Source organism: Lissotriton vulgaris, chromosome 11, assembly GCF_964263255.1.
Source record: "Lissotriton vulgaris chromosome 11, aLisVul1.2, whole genome shotgun sequence".
NCBI classification, from domain to species: Eukaryota; Metazoa; Chordata; class Amphibia; order Caudata; family Salamandridae; genus Lissotriton; species Lissotriton vulgaris.
The window spans coordinates 388,005,758-388,027,241 of NC_141699.1; positions in this window are offsets into that span (position 1 = coordinate 388,005,758).

A 21,484-nucleotide genomic window follows, 5' to 3' on the forward strand; every position below is an offset into this window, starting at 1 on the left:
TGATTCTGGAACTGATTCTTGTATTATTTCTGAGTCGTCTGAGATTCTTCTGTAGGATTATGTTTGTATTAGTGCCTGTTTATCTTTTGAACCTTTTGCTGAGATGTTTATACATCCAGTTGTTTTTGGCTTTGTAATAAATCCTTGAACTTAGTTCCTAGTCAGTGGTTCTTTGGGGGTACAATGGGAATTGTTTGAAATTGACTAATCATGGTTTAGATAGATTTCCTAATTCACTCTATGACAGGTAAAAAGGTCTAGTCGACCTGTGTCGGGATTCTGGAGAATGGTAAGCAGACTCTAGAAGGAAAATCCCGCCCTTTCAGTTGGTAGCAGAGTAGGATGGTTTATCATCTAGAGTGAGGGTAATCTAGAGTAGGTTAAGATTTCCCCGAGGCCCATAGAGATCTAGTGACGAGCGTCCTGAGAACCGCGGACGGAGGATGGCGTTCCATGGAAACTGACGGAGAGTGACAGTGCGGCAGAAAGCAGCAGGTCGTAAGAGAGTGAGTATGAAAAGGGTCATGCGTTGTTAGATTGCGGTGTTACGTTTGTATTGTTGTGTTGTATTGTCTTGCAGAGTTGAGTGCCTGTAGTGTGAAAGGAGATCAGGTTGTGAGCGCGTATAACCAGTGAAAATCTTAGGCTCAAGGGGAGTTTAAGTGGTTCGGGCGTATCGAACACCCATAGTAATTGTCGACCATTGTTAAGGGGGTCATGAGGCACCATTGATCGCCCGCAGGACCGAGATAGGGGAAACTAATGTGTGAGTGCGTGGGTAACGGACGCTGGTCGGAAGTTGCCGTGTGTTTGTAACCTATCAGTTGAGGCGATTGTCCGGTCGTTTCGTGGACAGACATTTGCCAGTTCGGTGACAATTACAGTCAGACTGTGGATGTACAGTCAAGGAAGTGGTTGCTTGGTCGGAAGTGATCATTTCAAGTGTATGATTGGGACGCATGCGTGACCGGGAGACGAGCTGAGAGAGGAGGGGATTTGCTGCGAAGCGGAGGCGAGTGATGTCAGAGGGAGCCGCGCTGGGATAGGGCGGTTAGTGTGAAGCCGCGCTGGGATTGGTGGATTGTCATCGGAAAGTAAAAGAGCGCTGTAAACAAAGAAACGTTGTGGTTTTCATCATGAAATGCTTAAAAGTGTTGCAAAATTGTTTCAAAGGTGAAAAGAAGTTAGAACCTCGGGGTGAGGAAGAGGCTCCACCCGAGGATACTGCAGCCCATTACATGGCTACGAATGTTGGTTTGCATACCATATTGTGGCTTGAGAACTGGTGTAAGATGACTGACGGGGGGAAGATGGCGGCCGGATAACACGTCCAGTCGGAGGCTCCTGACTCGACCATGCAGGATTTCACGTAGAAGCGCCTAATTGCATTTAAAATGTAAAATTGTAAATCGTACAGCTACGGACATCAAAACAGTAACGGCTACGGCTACGTGTGGGAAAGAAATGAGATGGTAACCTACTCTTTGAGCGGCAACGGAGAACACTGGCCACATCAAGGTCGAGAGACACGGGAGACGCAGAGCACTGCTGGGCAGTTTATCGGGACGTGGACGGCTGCTGCGTTAGCAAGGAGAAGCCTCCGGAGCGCTGCCGGGAGACTCGGCTTTCACTTCCGGGGGAAAAGTGGCAGAGCTCGCTGGGAGTGTGCAGACCTAGCATTTCAAACAGAGTATTCACAGGCCCCGGCTGAAGTGATTCTTGCCGATGCACACAAGCTTACTCACACGCATCGAGACTCCTTTTGGGGTTTTAAATTAGTGAGGAAAGTCACCACAGTCCCGAAGGAAATAATTGTTTGCCAAGAAAATAAAGGAGAGGATTATCCCGGCGTATTAAAACAAGCAAAGCTTTTGGTGGAGAAGGAAGCAGGCGGACAAGAAGTCCTTCGTGAGACCCTGCAAGAGAAAAACAGCAAGTATCAGCCCATGAGCAAGGCATCGGGCGGGGGGGCGGAGAAAGGGCTTACAGTGGGATTGACACCTATACTGATACTGAAACTGAAACTGATACTTACACTGACTCTGTCACTGAGGACCCCAGAGAAAAGATCGATAGTAGGGAGAAGAAGACCACCAAGACACCTGATACAGCTATAGCTACATATTCTCTGTGGGAGCAGAAGGGGGGGCAGAAGGGGGGGGTAAAACCTCAACCAGAACAGACCAAGTTTATAAGATCCTGTTACAGCCTCAGAAGTAGACAGTACCTCAAGCAAGACAGCAACCCCCCTGTACTCAAGGCCACCACACCGAAGAAGTCCGGTAAAAAGCCCAGGAAGGTACGCCCAATACCTAAGTGCAGAGCAGAGAAGCCAAAATCAGAAGAGAAGGGACAGGTCCCAAAAACAAGAGTTACCCCCTCTTTGAAAACTGTTTTTTAAAGTCCAACAACTCTCGCAAAACGCACAGAACGGCGAAGACCTACCCGGTAAGAAACAGAGACAGCAGTCGGCCCTACAGGATTTAAGGGACCCCTTTTCCACTGCCTCAGGAGTGCAATCTCCAAACCTAAAGACACAATTCAGGGGGAAAGACCTCACAATTTCCGAAGGTATAGATACGATAAATATGGAAGAGGTAAATCCCACAGGAGAAGCGCCTCCATTGAGCAATGAGGGGAACCCAGTAGGAGAGGAAGTAGAAAACACCATAACCGGCTCAGAGTCTCGGCCTCAAGTTGACTCCATGGAAAGATTTTGGGAGAAAATATTAAGCGAACTGAGAGACAAATTTGCGATATCGGAGGCCAACCAAGGTAAAATTCAAGATGCATGCGAGGCACTAGACTGCAAGTTAAATGCGCTTGGCGACAGGGTAACAGCAGTGGAAGAGGAGGTGGGAGCCCTAAGCAAGAAGGTCGACGCCCACCAAAGAGAGATTAGATCCTTAAGACAGGATGGCAAAAACATGAGTGAGAAACTCGAGTCACTAGAAAACCAGGCCAGAAAGAACAACATAAGAATTTTGAACGTACCGGAAAATCAAGAAGGCGCTGATATAAAAATATTTGTAATAACACTTCTTGCAGAACATTTTTCGTGGGCAAGTAAGGAACTGCTTGAAGAGGATATACAAAGGGTTCACCGAGACCCATTCGGAAAAGCCAAAGAAAGGAAAACACCCAGGAAAATTCTCGTCAATTTTAAAACATATACGTTGAAGGACAGAATCCTTGGTGAGGCGCTAAAAAAAGGAATCTTCAGTAAGGATAACTGGTCCTTCAGGATCAGGTCAGATATGTCCAAAGCCTCGCAAGACAGGCAATGGGAACTAGGGCAATTCATGACAGAACTAAACTCTCGGTGCTGTGGTACAAATGAAGTTTCCTCCATCACTAAGAATCATGTGGAGGAATAAAATGCGCAACATATGAGACCCAGAGGAGGTTAAAGAATTTCTTGAGATGGCCCGAGACAATATCAGGTCTGAAAACCCCATGAACCATTAGAAAACCACGTTATGGAAAAGGCAGAAAGAACAAAGTATAGGCGCAAAATATAGGCGCAAATAAAAAATATAAGAGTCTAGGAGCCTGAAAAGGGCAAGGAGAATAGCCCAAAAAAAAGAAGAAGGAGGCTTCCCCAGGGAGGGTAAACAAGATACACATAAAGTTAAAACAAAATATATGAAACAAAACACGGGTGGGGAGCAAATTAGGGAAAAAAAAAAAAAATCCTCAACAATTCAGAAATAGTGGAAAATCAAGGTTCCGGCCAGTATAGTCATAATGACTACCTTTACTCAGCAATAATAGATGGGGTCAAACAGTAGAGAGGTTAATATACTCTCATGGAATGTAAACAGACTCAGAGTGAAAAACAGAAGAAACAGAATCTTAAAGTATTTAAAGACATCAGACAGTGAGGTTATCATATTACAAGAAACACACCTCCTGAAAAAAGAATGGAACCAAATAATGAAAAATCTAGGGCGGGTGGATACGTACGTATGCACGAATCAGGAATGCAACATAAAAGGGATAGCTATAATCTTCAAGAAAACTCTTAAAATCAAGTATGAATATTCCGAAGTAGACAGCAAAGGTAGATGGGCAATAGCTAGGGTAAGAATTGGGAACAACCCCTATACAATAGCAGGTTATTATGGCCCGAACACAGACAATCCGGGACCTTTACAAAAATTGTATACCCACTTATTGACAGCTACCTCTCCAATAATCTTAGGTGGTGACTTCAATATAATTATGGACCCCAAAATAGATAGATCACCCCCGGGAAGACAATCAAATCTCCCAAAAATGAGAGATTGGCTTGGAAACTATAGGAGGGATCTAGACCTAATGGACATTTGGAAAATAAAAGGGGACAAAAGACAACCATTCACCCTATACAACAAGAAACGTGGACATAGATCAAGAATCGATTTCTTTTTAATTGACAGAAGCCTCTCAGAAGGGGTAACAAATCTGGAACACCTCCCAGCCCACCTGTCAGATCATTCTGCAGTCCGGCTTTCGTTAAAAAGAACTAAAATCACAACGCAAAGTAGACTGACAATTGAACGGGCTATTCTGCTCGACCAGCATTGTATACAGGAACTCAGGTTAGAAACAGAAAATTTCTTTGAATATAATAGAGCAGGTACATCAACACAAATTACATGGGATACCTATAAGGCAGTCATTAGAGGGAAACTACTAAGCCAAGAGGCATTTAGTTCGAAGATAATAAAACATAAGATAAGGGACTTAGAAAATTCTATAAATCTTCTGGACGCACAAATACTGGGTGAGCAAACAACAAACAAAAGGGAAGAGATGGAGAAGGAGAGACAAAGGCAAAAAGATTGTCTCGCTGACATCTTAGAAGACAGAGTAAGAACGAAATGGGAAGCGAGTAAATTAGCAAACCACGAGTATGGGGAAGGCTGTGGGAAACTACTAGCTTGGAAACTAAAATCAGATCTAGTAAGGAATAAGGTAATAAGTATACAACAAGAGAGACAGTCACCACCATCATCCGAGGAAACGGTAATAAGGCAGGAATTTACAAAATTCTTTGCTGAGTTATACTCCGAAGATGTCAACCCATCGGAACAACAAATAGGGGGTTATTTAAACACTCTACCCATTTTAGCCCTAACAGAGGAAGAGAAAAAAGATCTAAATGAAGAATTCTCCAAAGAAGAAGTAGAGGAAGCAATAAAAGGATTGAAAAAAGGGAAAGCTGCAGGTCCGGACGCTCTTCCAAACGAGTTATATATGGCACTAAGAGAAACTCTGTCGCCACAAATCACAGACCTACTTAATCAGGTATATAAACAACACGAAAAGATCCCAGACTCTTGGAACCACGCCCTTATAACTATAATCTTAAAACCTGGAAAGAAGCCCACAAGATGTGATTCATACCGGCCAATATCACTACTCAATTGTGATTATAAGATCTGCACAAAAATCTTGGCAAAAAGGCTGGGGAGAGTGATGACCCAGTTGGTTCATAGTGATAAAAAAGGCTTCATCAGAGGAAGGCAATTCCAGGACCTGACTCATGAACTATTTGGGGCAATAGACGTTGCCACCTCCGAAAAAAACCCTCTCACAATACTCACCTTTGATGCCGCAAAGGCTTTCGACCGGGTTAACTGGGTCTTTTTAAACAAGGTAATGAGAAAAAATAACCTGGGCGAATCTTTCTTACATATGGTGAAAGAGATCTATAAGACCCCAAGATCCAACATTTTGGTGAATGGAGATCTTACTAATAACATATGCATTGAAAGAGGAACTAGGCAAGGTTGCTCCCTCTCGCCATTACTCGTTAACTTGTATATTGAGCCACTGGCAAACCTTCTAAGAGAAAATGAAAAAATACTACCATTTAAACACCAGGGGTGGTCCAGAAAAGTAGCTCTATATGCCGATGATTTGAAGCTTTTCACTAATGACTATCAGTCTTCCATATCTGAAATCAAAATTTCCCTTGAGAATTTTGGGAAAGTTTCAGGTTATTTGATTAACCATTCCAAAACCAAGATTATGACTTGGAACACAAATTTTATCAATCCCAGTATCAAAAACGAAATAAAATATCTAGGAATTACTTTAGTTCATGATCTGGAGAAAATTACGCAGATAAACCTAAATCGGGTGGCATCCGAAACAAGAAAACTTTTAAAAGTCTGGACTGGCCTCCCCTTAAGTTTCCTAGGCAGATCAAATATCATAAAAATGACTATTTTGCCCAAATTTACCTACCTGTTTAATACAATTCCCTTAGAATTCTAAAGGAATTCACTGAAAAAACTTCAGGGAGAAATTGCGAGCTTCATTTGGGCTTCTAAGGGAACTAGAATATCTTGGAGGAAAATTAGGAGAAGAAAAGAGCACGGAGGGATAGCCAGTCCTGACCTGTGGGAGTATTACAGAGCTTTCTACTTTAAGAACATGAGACCATTGTTGAGGGTTCATCAATACTATCCTGAATACCTTCAAGCAATGACTAAGAGAGATGACCACTTCCTTTATAAATTGGGCCATCCAAAATTCTTTAAAATAATAAAATTGAAGGTCCTGAAAGACGCGGCTAGGCTTTGGTTTCAGATCAGAGGGACCTTAAACATCCCATACTATAGCCCTCTGGCCCCTATATGGAACTCCCCGGGCACCCCAGACTGCCTAAAAGACAGCTAGGCAAACCCTCTGAAAACAGCCGACATTAAGTAATGGGGTCAAATCATAAGCGGATCAACTCTGATCTCATGGGATGATCTTCATACTATCACTAAGTTTACCATCTCTAAATTCAAATACTATCAGCTTTCAAAAAGCCTCACAGAACATGAAAAGGATACCGAAGAACTGGAGAAAGATATGCAGAAAGTTTTGCCCATAAAGAAAGAGATATCCAAATGGTACTGGGCCCTAATAACATCAGGAGATGAAGATCCTCAGATCACAGAGTTAATCTGGGGGAAGGATTTACAAATTTCAGACCCAGAGGGAGTATGGTTGAAATCAATTGAAAAATGCTGGGCCACACTAAAATCAGCGGCTTTAAAAATAAATCATCTCTTCACGATCTATAGGGCTTGTTGGACTCCAAAAAAACTGTCCAAATTTAAAGGAGCCCAAATCAGGAAATGTCCAAAATGCGGAGAGGAGAGAGCAGACGGCATTCACATCTTTAAAGAGTGCCCATACTTGGATGGTTTTTGGTCTGAAGTGGGTAAGATGATAAGTTCGATCTTGCAACAGCAACTAACTGTAAGTACAACCCTTGTACTCTTTGGGATTGATAGTAACTTAGGAGTGGGTAAGCTAACAAAAAAGCAAGAAAATTTGGTTTTTGTCTTAATCCTCCTTGCAAGAAGAGAGATATGTATTAAATGGGTCAGCTCAGTACCCCCTACGATTGGGGAATGGTTGAATTCAGTCTTGAAAATAAACAAACTAGACAGGAGGGGAAAGCATACCAATAGAAACAATTTTTGGATAATATGGGAAAATCGTTTTATAACCCAAACTCAGTGGTCGAGACGGAATGATGATCCTATGATTAAGCGATGGTAACATTCTGTTGATGGGTACAATACTCATTGAGTAGTCAAGGTGGCTATCTCTCCCCCACAAGCGAAAAAAAAACCAGAAAAGTTATTTATGTGATGGTTCTAAAGGGGACTCCTCTGCAAAATCTTTGGGAAACTCCCCGTACACACTCGTATTCAGGGGCAGTGCTGGTACAGTTAATGCAGAGGCTGAACCTTGATATTTCCACAAAACATAAAATCGCAATATGAGGATAAAAAAAAAAAAAGATGACTGACGGAAGCGAGGAATTGACCTTTTCTAGATACGGAACGTTTGAATTGGAGGTGCTGTATCAGTTAAAAGCGACTATGGCTTCTTTGCGGCCTTTGCCCAGACCAACACAGTTTGAAGCATTAAATGCGTGGATAAGGGCAGCCCATGAAAAGAACAGAGATAGGAGACAAGAGAGAGTGAAAAGATCAGTTAGGGCGGTTCAAGATGCGAGATGGGATGCACTGGCCAAAAGGTGGAGAGTACAGACCATCGAAGGGGACAGGTTGTACCCGTTGTTGGTCAATACAGGGGATGCGCAGAGAAAGAGTACTGAGGATGAGGACAGTGAGACAGACGACAGCCTGATAGAGAGACTGTTGTCGGACAGACCACTTCCATATAATCCTGAGATAGAGGGAAGATCAGCACCAGCAATGGACAGGAAAGCCTCTGTCGTGGACGGTGGTGTCCCAATGGTGAGCGGTTTGGGCCCCTTAGGGGACAGGTCCCGCTCGGTGGAGGGAGAAAGGGCACCTCAACTTTCTCCAAGGACGAGAGTAGTGGGAAGATTTACGGTACAAAATGTACAAAACGAAGAGGGTGTTGATTTGATTCTCAGAGACTGCCAGACGCTCTTACGGTACCTGTTACCATAGGTCCCATAGTATCAGTGTACAATCCAGAACAGACACAAAGCGAGGGTCCGCCACAAACAGACAGAGAGAGAAGTGTCAGTGAAGGAAGGAGTAATGTGGCGGAAGGATGGAGCCAATTGCCAAGGCCTGTGGAAAGGAGCACCCCTTTGGCAGCATCAGCAGACTCATCTAGAGAGCAGGGGGTTTGAGTGGATCGATGGATCTGAGAGGACCACGGCCAAGGTTGCTTAGAGAATTAAGGACTGATTTGAGAACTTGGGAGACGATTGCGGATACCCAGAGCAACAGGTCGAGGGATGATTTTGATCATGGAAGTTGGGAAAATAGGCAGGTGTCTCACTGCGCGCCTAGCGGAAGCAGGCAGGAATGGGATTGCGGGAGTGTGGAAAGTAGGGGGGATTCTCCCACCACGCACCTAGTGATAACAGACCGGAGTGGGACCGCGAAAGCTGGGAAAACCGAAGGGTTCCCCATAACACACCTGAGGAAGACAGACGAGTGAGTCAGGACTGTGGCAGAGAGGACATTTTGGTGAATGCAGATCTTACTAATAACATATGCATTGAAAGAGGAACTAGGCAAGGTTGCTCCCTCTCGCCATTACTCTTTAACTTGTATATTGAGCCACTGGCAAACCTTCTAAGAGAAAATGAAAAAATACTACCATTTAAACACCAGGGGTGGTCCAGAAAAGTAGCTCTATATGCCGATGATTTGAAGCTTTTCACTAATGACTATCAGTCTTCCATATCTGAAATCAAAATTTCCCTTGAGAATTTTGGGAAAGTTTCAGGTTATTTGATTAACCATTCCAAAACCGAGATTATGACTTGGAACACAAATTTTATCAATCCCAGTATCAAAAACGAAATAAAATATCTAGGAATTACTTTAGTTCATGATCTGGAGAAAATTACGCAGATAAACCTAAATCGGGTGGCATCCGAAACAAGAAAACTTTTAAAAGTCTGGACTGGCCTCCCCTTAAGTTTCCTAGGCAGATCAAATATCATAAAAATGACTATTTTGCCCAAATTTACCTACCTGTTTAATACAATTCCCTTAGAATTCTAAAGGAATTCACTGAAAAAACTTCAGGGAGAAATTGCGAGCTTCATTTGGGCTTCTAAGGGAACTAGAATATCTTGGAGGAAAATTAGGAGAAGAAAAGAGCACGGAGGGATAGCCAGTCCTGACCTGTGGGAGTATTACAGAGCTTTCTACTTTAAGAACATGAGACCATTGTTGAGGGTTCATCAATACTATCCTGAATACCTTCAAGCAATGACTAAGAGAGATGACCACTTCCTTTATAAATTGGGCCATCCAAAATTCTTTAAAATAATAAAATTGAAGGTCCTGAAAGACGCGGCTAGGCTTTGGTTTCAGATCAGAGGGACCTTAAACATCCCATACTATAGCCCTCTGACCCCTATATGGAACTCCCCGGGCACCCCAGACTGCCTAAAAGACAGCTAGGCAAACCCTCTGAAAACAGCCGACATTAAGTAATGGGGTCAAATCATAAGCGGATCAACTCTGATCTCATGGGATGATCTTCATACTATCACTAAGTTTACCATCTCTAAATTCAAATACTATCAGCTTTCAAAAAGCCTCACAGAACATGAAAAGGATACCGAAGAACTGGAGAAAGATATGCAGAAAGTTTTGCCCATAAAGAAAGAGATATCCAAATGGTACTGGGCCCTAATAACATCAGGAGATGAAGATCCTCAGATCACAGAGTTAATCTGGGGGAAGGATTTACAAATTTCAGACCCAGAGGGAGTATGGTTGAAATCAATTGAAAAATGCTGGGCCACACTAAAATCAGCGGCTTTAAAAATAAATCATCTCTTCACGATCTATAGGGCTTGTTGGACTCCAAAAAAACTGTCCAAATTTAAAGGAGCCCAAATCAGGAAATGTCCAAAATGCGGAGAGGAGAGAGCAGACGGCATTCACATCTTTAAAGAGTGCCCATACTTGGATGGTTTTTGGTCTGAAGTGGGTAAGATGATAAGTTCGATCTTGCAACAGCAACTAACTGTAAGTACAACCCTTGTACTCTTTGGGATTGATAGTAACTTAGGAGTGGGTAAGCTAACAAAAAAGCAAGAAAATTTGGTTTTTGTCTTAATCCTCCTTGCAAGAAGAGAGATATGTATTAAATGGGTCAGCTCAGTACCCCCTACGATTGGGGAATGGTTGAATTCAGTCTTGAAAATAAACAAACTAGACAGGAGGGGAAAGCATACCAATAGAAACAATTTTTGGATAATATGGGAAAATCGTTTTATAACCCAAACTCAGTGGTCGAGACGGAATGATGATCCTATGATTAAGCGATGGTAACATTCTGTTGATGGGTACAATACTCATTGAGTAGTCAAGGTGGCTATCTCTCCCCCACAAGCGAAAAAAAACCAGAAAAGTTATTTATGTGATGGTTCTAAAGGGGACTCCTCTGCAAAATCTTTGGGAAACTCCCCGTACACACTTGTATTCAGGGGCAGTGCTGGTACAGTTAATGCAGAGGCTGAACCTTGATATTTCCACAAAACATAAAATCGCAATATGAGGATGAAAAAAAAAAAAAAAGATGACTGACGGAAGCGAGGAATTGACCTTTTCTAGATACGGAACGTTTGAATTGGAGGTGCTGTATCAGTTAAAAGCGACTATGGCTTCTTTGCGGCCTTTGCCCAGACCAACACAGTTTGAAGCATTAAATGCGTGGATAAGGGCAGCCCATGAAAAGAACAGAGATAGGAGACAAGAGAGAGTGAAAAGATCAGTTAGGGCGGTTCAAGATGCGAGATGGGATGCACTGGCCAAAAGGTGGAGAGTACAGACCATCGAAGGGGACAGGTTGTACCCGTTGTTGGTCAATACAGGGGATGCGCAGAGAAAGAGTACTGAGGATGAGGACAGTGAGACAGACGACAGCCTGATAGAGAGACTGTTGTCGGACAGACCACCTCCATATAATCCTGAGATAGAGGGAAGATCAGCACCAGCAATGGACAGGAAAGCCTCTGTCGTGGACGGTGGTGTCCCAATGGTGAGCGGTTTGGGCCCCTTAGGGGACAGGTCCCGCTCGGTGGAGGGAGAAAGGGCACCTCAACTTTCTCCAAGGACGAGAGTAGTGGGAAGATTTACGGTACAAAATGTACAAAACGAAGAGGGTGTTGATTTGATTCTCAGAGACTGCCAGACGCTCTTACGGTACCTGTTACCATAGGTCCCATAGTATCAGTGTACAATCCAGAACAGACACAAAGCGAGGGTCCGCCACAAACAGACAGAGAGAGAAGTGTCAGTGAAGGAAGGAGTAATGTGGCGGAAGGATGGAGCCAATTGCCAAGGCCTGTGGAAAGGAGCACCCCTTTGGCAGCATCAGCAGACTCATCTAGAGAGCAGGGGGGTTTGAGTGGACCGATGGATCTGAGAGGACCACGGCCAAGGTTGCTTAGAGAATTAAGGCCTGATTTGAGAACTTGGGAGACGATTGCGGATACCCAGAGCAACAGGTCGAGGGATGATTTTGATCATGGAAGTTGGGAAAATAGGGAGGTGTCTCACTGCGCGCCTAGCGGAAGCAGGCAGGAATGGGATTGCGGGAGTGTGGAAAGTAGGGGGGATTCTCCCACCACGCACCTAGCGATAACAGACCGGAGTGGGACCGCGAAAGCTGGGAAAACCGAAGGGTTCCCCATAACACACCTGAGGAAGACAGACGAGTGAGTCAGGACTGTGGCAGAGAGGACTCTAATGGAACCTCTGGTCAAGGTACATTGAGGGCGTCGATAAAGGCAAGGAGGATTGATGTGATGAGACTTAAATCAGAAGTGGAGGAAATAGTGGAAGGCACATTGCCACTAGAGAGAATCGAACTCTATGAACCAGATGAACTGTTGTTTGTGGCGAAAGATGTTACTCGAAGGGCTAGGACAGCTCATGAGAAATTGTCTGAATTAGCGAACAAGTATGCTGTGGATTTGACAAGGACAAAAGCATTACAGGGTGGCCATAGGTTGCAGTACTCGGACCAGGATCTAGAAGAGAAGAGGGTGATCGGATTAAAAACCCACATCAGGCAATTGGTTGTGGGACTACGAACATGGGTCCAATTGGACAAATGGTTGGAAAGGTGGTCAAAGAAAAAGAGTGTTAGGCTAAGTGCTATTGAGACATCTCCAGGGAGGAGGGTTGATGCATGTGGAGGCGTACCCCTTGCGGGAGGTGGCTCACGGGGGATATATACATGTACCCTGGAGTAGGGGAGATTTGGCTGCCTTTACGAACTCATTTTCGAAGTTGCGTGAGAGTCCAGTAGAATGGTAAAAACAGGTAGAGAGGTTTGTTAAGATCTCAAAGGTACTGTGGATTTATCTGAACACACTGTTTGACATTGTGGTTCCAGGAGACCTGGTGATAGCATGTAAGGTCAGTGTTGAATGGCCCACAGTGGAGCAAGACCGAGATGCTGCCACAAATGGACCCTCACCCGGGCTGATGATAAAGTATGAGCTGGTGATCACGTGGTTGAAGACTAAGGTACCACCACAGGACATTGACTGGGTGAAGATAGATCGGACTAGGCAGGAACCGAAGGAGACAGTTCACGAGTATTATGAGCGATTATTACAGATATTTAAGCAGTACAGTGGATTGGATGTGATGGATCCAAAGGACATGGGACAGTTTGTGTCTAAGTTTGTTCTGGGACTGAGACCCGATATCTGTCTCATGATACAACAACACTTAATTTGTTAGCAGAACAAGCCTCTGGACGAGATCTTGAGGTACGCAAGGTACTGCAGTGACGAGATAGACTCTAAGACAAAGAAGCTTAAGGATAAGCTGATGTTAGTCCAGATGCAATCGGGAGGACAGGGTCAGTCAGGAAGTGGAACATTAGGGAGAAAATCGGGTGGTCAGAAAAGGGACAATGAGGATGGTCCGAGACCAAGGATAGATCTGGCGACTCTGAAAAAGACGACCAAGTGTCATCAGTGTCATGAGGTCGGACATTGGAGACGCGAGTGTCCCCATAACCCAGAAAATCAAGGACAAGAAGAGGAAGAGGAGGAGGTTCAGGCCCCTCTGGTACAGAAAGTAGCAGTAGCTAAGTTCAAGACGGCTAAAGGGGGGACTTCAGCTCCTAGGGTTCCGGTTCCCCAGCCACCGAAGATTTCGGCAGGGAACAAGGTTTACAAGCAGATGCCTTTCATAGTCGAAGGGGATGAGTACTATTACTTTGACCCAGTGACAGGACGGTGCCTGAGTGGGGAGGAGGACTGTGCCCTCGGGGCAGTTCTGGAGGTAGACCAGAGGGGACCATTTGTAGAGGCTGATGTAGATGGACATCCCACCACCTTTTTGGTTGATACTGGTGCTACCCGTTCTACTGTACGGTCTGCAGTAGTCCCCAACTTACCCCTTTCAGGACAGACTATCCAAGTTGTAGGCGTTGCAAACAGAAGAATGACGAACCCACTGACTGAGCCAGTCCCAGTGAAGCTAGGAAGTTTCAGGGATAAACACCAATTTGTAGTGTGTGATTCCAGTACTGTGTGTCTGTTAGGGAGAGATCTCCTGTGTAAACTCAATTGTACCATCTATTGTACACCCAAGGGAGTGGAGTTGCAGACAAATGATGATGATGCTGCCTTTAAGGTTGCAAATACGCATGTGTGCATAGAATTGTATCCTGCTTTAACTGTGGAGGAACTCCCTTGGGATTTGAGGGATACAGTCTCACAGGAAGTGTGGGACTTTACAGGAGAAGAGATCGGTTTGATTAGAGGAGTAGAGCCAGTTAAGATTCAGGTAAAGCCGAATGCTGAGTTCCCAAGAACACCCCAATACAATTTGACTCCGGAAACTATTGCAGGAATAAAACCTGTGATCGAATCCATGATTAGACAGGGAATTCTGAAGGAAGTCATGGGCAGTCCATGCAACTCCCCGATCATGGGTTTGCAGAAGCCTAGCGGGAAGTTCAGGATTGTGCAGGATTTGCGAAAGGTGAACAACATAGTTGTTCCATGCTGTCCAGTGGTACTGAATCCATCAGTGGTACGGTTTCAGATACCGTTCCAAGCTGAGTGGTTTACTGTGATTGATCTGTGTCAGGCTTTCTTCTCGATTCCATTGCATGAGGAGAGACAATTTCTTTTTGCGTTCAAGCTGGAAAATTGTGTTTTAACGTGGTGTCGTATCCCTCAAGGGTACACAGAAAGCCCATCGATCTTTAATCAGTTGCTCAAAAGGAATCTTGAGAATTTGGTACTGCCACAGAACTCTGTTCTCGTACAGTACATAGACGATCTACTTGTTGCGTCAGAGACAGAAGAAGCTTGTAGAGTTGACACCATTGCCTTGTTGAACCATTTGGCAGAAAATGGACACAAGGTATCCCCCAGCAAGTTACAGTACTGTTTGTCTGAAGTACAGTATCTGGGTCACAGGATAGAGAAGGGTAAGAGGAAAGTGTTGCCTGACAGGATTGAGGCGATCATGAAAATGTTGGTGCCTTCGACCCAGAGAGAGGTTAGGATGTTCCTGGGGATGGTTGGCTACTGTCGCCAGTGGATTGCCAACTTTTCCCTGAAGGCGAAACCATTGCAGAAACTGACGCACAAGGATGTGAGTGATCCGGTACCATGGGACAAAGACTGTATGATAGCTTTCCTTGAGATGCAAGAGGACTTGTGTCGCGCTCCGGCTCTGGGAATGCCGGATCACACCAAATCATTTTCACTGTTCTATTGTGAGCGAGAGGGGTGTGCTTTGGCAGTTTTAGCACAAGATCATGGAGGTGTCCGTAGACCAGCTGCTTACTTCTTGGCTACCTTAGACCCAGTAGCCGCAGCGTTGTCCAGATGTCTCAAATCCGTTGCCGCAACAGGTGTCAGCATTGAAAGGTGTGAAAGCATTGTGATGGGTCATTCACTGACGGTACATGTTCCCCACTCAGTAGAATTGTTGATGACCAGGACCAAGACACAGCACTTGACAAATAATAGGCTCACACGCTACGAGCAGGTTATACTTGCTGCGGAGAATGTGACCCTTAAGAGGTGCTCGGTCTTGAATCCTGCTACTTTGATGCCATTACTAAATGCCTTAGACGATGATTGTGAAGACCATGATTGTCTTGATGTGACTGAACTGTGCACCAAACCTAGACCGGATATTGTTGATGAGCCATTGATAGACCCTGAGGAAATTTTCTTTGTTGATGGCTCATATGTAAGAGACAATACTGGTCAGTTGAGAGCTGCTTTAGCTGTTTGTACTATTTCTGGAATAGTCGAAGCGGCCTGCCTGGAAGGAGTACACTCCGCTCAGGTGGCTGAGATAATTGCGTTGACGCGTGCCTGTGTGGCAGCCAACAAGATTCGGATCACCATATATACTGACAGCCAATATGGGTTTGGTGTGGTTCATGATTTCGGTCAGTTGTGGTCTCAAAGGGGTTACATGACATCATCAGGTTCCCCTATCAGGAATGGAGGATTTGTCAGATTACTGCTGGAGGCTTTGCAGGGTCCAGCAGAGATAGCCGTTCTGAAATGCACTGCACATAGTAAGGGTACTGCCTTTGTGTCCCTGGGTAATCGTTATGCTGATGAAGTTGCACGTTACTGTGCCGAGCAGGGACACTCGTTTACTGAACAAACTGTCGAAGGGACGCAGGGAAGGACTGAGTTAAACATGATACTTGAAGTGGCTGATACCTCGGATGAGTTGAAGAGCATGCAGGAGCATACGTCCTACTATGAGAAAAAGGTGTGGGGGACAGCTGGTTGTGTCAAAGGAGAATTGGATTTGTGGGTTTCGGCTGATGGGAGAGCTGTGTTGCCGAATGAGCTGGTGAGTCCGATGGCACGACAGATACATGGTCCTGTACATCTGGGAAGAGATGCGATGATGCGTGTGTTCAGACAAACTTGGTATAACCCGAAATTCCGAACGGCTGCGGAAGCAGTATGTCAGAGGTGTGTTACATGTCAACAAATGAACGTTGGGAAAAGAACACCAGTCACATTGAGTCACATTGGGAGGTCCGGCGGACCTTTCAATAGGATGCAACTGGATTTCATTGAGATGCCGAGGTGTAATCGCCTCAGGTATGTCTTGTTGATCGTGTGTGTATTTTCCAGGTGGGTTGAGGCATACCCAACTCGTAGGTGCGATACACTCACAGTAGCAAAGTTATTGTTGAGGGAGCTTGTGCCACGTTTCGGGGTTCCGACCTCTTTGGAATCGGACAGAAGGACGCATTTTAATAGCGAGATCGTGAAAATGCTCTGCTCTGCACTGAATATTGACCAGAGACTGCATTGTAGCTATCGACCAGAGGCTTCTGGCATAGTGGAGCAAATAAATGGAACCCTCAAGGCCCGAATGGCGAAAGTGTGCTCATCTACGTCCCTGAAATGGCCAGATGCATTACCGTTGGTGCTAATGAGCATGCGTAGTACGCCAGACAGGAGAACAGGTCTCTCACCTCATGAAGTACTGATGAGGAATGCTATGAGGCTACCATCTGTTCCTTCAACAGCCTTGCTAAATATCACAGATGATCTGATTCTTGATTATTGCAAAGGACTTTCTGATGTCATCCATTCTGTGTCCCTTCAGGTGCAGACTGCTGAAATTCTGGCTTCTAGAGACCTTTGTCACGACCTGTGTCCGGATGACTGGGTCCTGGTGCGGAAACACGTACGGAAAAGCTGCCTGGATGTGCGCTGGAGAGGACCCTTTCAAGTTATCTTGGTGACGAACACTGCTGTGAAGTGTGGAGGATTGCCGAACTGGGTCCATGCTTCTCGCACCCGACGAGTTCCAGCATCTCTGGAAGAAACAGCTCCTCTCGTAGATGAAAATCCAGCTGTGGTGGAAGATCCACTGGAGGGGACAAGTCAAGCTGTGGGGGTGTCTGAAGAAGCTGGTAACTCATCTGATCGAGCTGAAGGAAATCACGACGACAGCGACACTGAGTCTACCTCTGAATGGGGAAGTTGCTGTGAAGGTGATTCGAACACAGAGCAAGCTGAAAGTAGTGATGAGCAGGGTGTGCGAACGAGAAGCAGAAGAGTGAAAAGCGCAGAAACACGTTGGCCTGAGAGGCGGAGGCGATTGAACATAAGGCTGGCTTCCGAAAGAGATCTTGCCCCTGTATCTGAAGATTCAGACCAGGAAGAAGGTGAACAAGAAATAGAGCAAGGAGGTCCGAGAAGGTCAAGGAGGGTGAGAGTACCTTGTCGAAGATACGCCACTCCTGAGTGGACCTACCCTGTGACAGATGCCCGGTGTACTGAGATCAGGAAGGGTGATTGCTGTGACAGTGACCAGTACAAACCCAAATGTTAAGTTGGATGTGGTGCTGTTGGTACCAGGACTTGAGATCGAAGGCGTACTGACACTCACCGTTCCAAATCCCCCTTATCTAAGCAAGATACGTGATTTAATCCTGAATAGACTGATTTTTCCTACATTTGGTCCAGAGATACCAACTCACGAATCGATTGTGCTTCGCATTGAACTTTTGGAATACGTGCTAAGTGCAGTTGGAGCAAGTGTGATCATCGATTATTAAAGACTTTTGTAAATAGCTGTTGAACTAACCTAGAGCCGAGTGGAAGAAGAAGAAATTCATTGACTTTCCACAGAGGACGGAGAAGGGTTAGGGTTGTCTGTTGTTGATGTAAGAGAAGAACTAAAGAGGGGATTTCTGCTTTCAGGTGTGGTTCGAGAGATTCAAACAGCCAAGAAGGAGACTTTGTGTTGTTGCTGAGAACGAACTACACTGTTCCGAGACCATGGAGGCTGGAAACCCGACTCGTAGGGCTAAGTGCATTGTAGGCACACTTATAGGAGGAGTGATACTCTTTATTTTCCTAGTAGTTATAGTTTCCTATTTAGTACAACACGAGCAGGCAGTGGAGGTTGAGGGAACACCGACACCTACTACTCCTAGCAAGAAAGAGGTCAAAATAGGAGCTGAGAAGGCTTTGCTAGTAGAAGAGAGTCGTAGGTTACATGCAGATCTGTCAAAAGGCAATTTTAAGCAGAATGCGTATGTAAAGTTGTTGTATGAATACATTGATGCGATGGATGCGAAAGATTGCTATGTGTGTATGCAATTGCCGGCTTCAGTAGATGAGGGTATTAGATACCATCACCTTCCATTGACATATGGAATTTCATGCAGTTTGCTTCTTAGCATATTTTATGGGCGAAACCATTTTGAGTATTTCTTTTCGAATTATGATGCTGTGCTTCCAGAAGTCCCTGCTTTTAAACACCTGAATAAGTTTGATTATTATAAGTCAGAGGATAGACTTTGATATTTTTTCATTCCAACACAAGAGTTAGACACCTCATATGCTCACCGACACAATTTGACGTGTTTGCTATCAGAGACAGAGAAAAAGTTCATAGAACAAGTAAAGGACAGGTACAAAAAGCAAAAACAGTTGCGAGATTCAGGGCAAGGTAAAGTTGATTGGACGGATGAGGAGAAGCAGCACAGGTCAAGAGGGAGTTATGGTCCGATAGCCCTAGATGAAGTGCAGAAAGGGAAGTTGTGCATTCACAGACCACAGACGTATTATGAAAATGTGTATGTGGGTCACACTACATGTGAACACACTTTCACATTGGAGTATTACACAAAGGATTTCTTGCAGAGCGTGATGCAGGTGATTCCTACTGTTTATTTTGTCTGCGGAAGGAATGCGTATGTACGATTGCCGGAGAAGTGGTATGGAACGTGTTATCTAGCGATTATTTTTCCCAAGATATACCATACTGAGGATTTTGCTCTCTTGGAGGGAGGACACCAGACGAGGGTAAAGCGAGGTGAAAGTGCTGGTGCAATAGTTGGAGATGTGTTTGGAGCAGTGATACCCATGTTGGGAGTGATTTTGAATGACGTGAAGATACAGCGGTTGGCAACTGTGGTGGATGAACTGTCATCCTCTGGAACTCATTACCCCCTGCTCTCAAAAATACAACCAACTTTCAATTCTTCAAGAAGTCCCTGAAAACTTTTTTTATTTGTCGCCTGTTAGGCTTTCCCCCTTTCATCTCACTGTCTAGCTACAGGTATCTGGCTCTTTGGTTATGCGTAAGTGCGGAGATACCCTTTCGGTGGTTGACTTCCAGCGCTATACAAGAATATAAATATATAATATATATATAAATATGAGTACAGCTAAGTCATTAGTGTTGGTTGAGGGTGAGATGTTGTCGATAAGGACAATGGTTTTACAAAACCGTCTTGCCTTAGATGTCCTTCTAGCAAAAGAAGAAGGAGTCTGTAAACTTTTGAAGGTTCAGGAATGTTGCACGTATATTCCAGACAATTCCAAGGATCTGGAGAAATATATAAGTAACATTACTGCCATTCATTATGAAATTGAGGATTTGACACAAGAGAACGTGTGGGAGAAGGTTGGCAAAGGATTTGGAAAGGTTGGAAACTGGTTTGCAAATCTGGGAAGGAGTTTCCTTGGGTTTGTACTGAAACCCCTCCTCATAGTTGTGGCATGTGTGATTGGGTTGTGGGGTTTGGTAAGAGTGTACAAGTGGTATAGGTCAACTAGGTTGGAAAGATCGATGAGAGTGCAAGAGCGAAGAATGAAGAGACTGCAGGACAGTCAATATCGGAGCTTGAGAGCGATGGAGATGCTCAAGCGAGGGAAAGTGGCAACAGGCTCTGTTTAACTCGGTTCTTACCCTCAGGGATGGTGTGGTGATGGTGATGACACAGGTCATCAAAGGGGGAAACTGAGAGAGCGCCAAACCGAAGTAAAATCTGTAGGGGTGTATCATATGCACAAGTAGTCAACACCCGCATATATAGAGGACTTACTAATCGTGTTCAAATGTAATGTAGGGTTGAGAACTAATGTAGTTGGTATTAGAAATACACTGAGAGCTAACGTTAAGTCTTTTGAAAATCAATAATGCTGTTTTAACATAGAGATGTCGTTTGATGTGAAGTATTTCACTAATAAGAGATGTGTTTTAATAAATCACCATTGTGCCTTTAGATCTGCTTTATTAAAACTCACAGTTGTACCTTTTAAACGTGATAGAATTGCTTAAGTTAGAGAACTGTATTTTTGCTTTAAAGATGGAGGCTTAAAGACGAAATATATTGTTCATGTTAGGATGTTGGCGCACATAAACGTGCAGAGGACCAGTTCATGGAAATCGTGTAGGCCTGATTGAATATGCCTTGCTTAGCATTAAATCGTAGAAATGTTTTTGGAGAAAGCTGCCTTTAGCTAAAGTCAATTGCAACATTTAAAAATTGTGAGCCGATTCACATGCGTTCCTTTGCAGGTGCAGGACCAAGTAGATAGTGAAGTAGAAGGGCCCATTGTGTATGAGTGTTAGGATACTAGGCTCAGATGTGGAGGAGTAGCCGAGGAATACAAGGAAGCAACTTGAAGCGAAGGAGAGCCTGGGACCCAAGGATGTTTTAACGGACGAAGATGGGGAGGTGCCATAATGGAAAAATCTGAAAACCAACACCTTCTAGAGTGGCGTACCTGAAGGCGTGTCGTCCGCATTGTGGGGTTTTGTATTAGGGACAGCACCCCGAGGGGAGAGGTAGAGCAGATGAGCTGGAGAGTGAGAGGGAGCGGTTGGTCAGGCAGAGAGCTTAGCTATGACTGAGTAGTCTTTAGACTAAGTCTGAAGGAAAGTGAGTGAACTTCTTTGGAAGTCACCACTGCTGACACCTTTGCTAGATTGGGATATTGTTGAGTAGGGATGTCATTTAGTATAGTGTAGGGACAGATTAACCTGGATTTTATGCTGTTTATAAATGCATACTAAAACTCAGGTCATAGCAATTCTTGTTAGCCTGATGATTCTGGAACTGATTCTTGTATTATTTCTGAGTCGTCTGAGATTCTTCCGTAGGATTATGTTTGTATTAGTGCCTGTTTATCTTTTGGCCCATTGTGTATGAGTGTTAGGATACTAGGCTCAGATGTGGAGGAGTAGCCGAG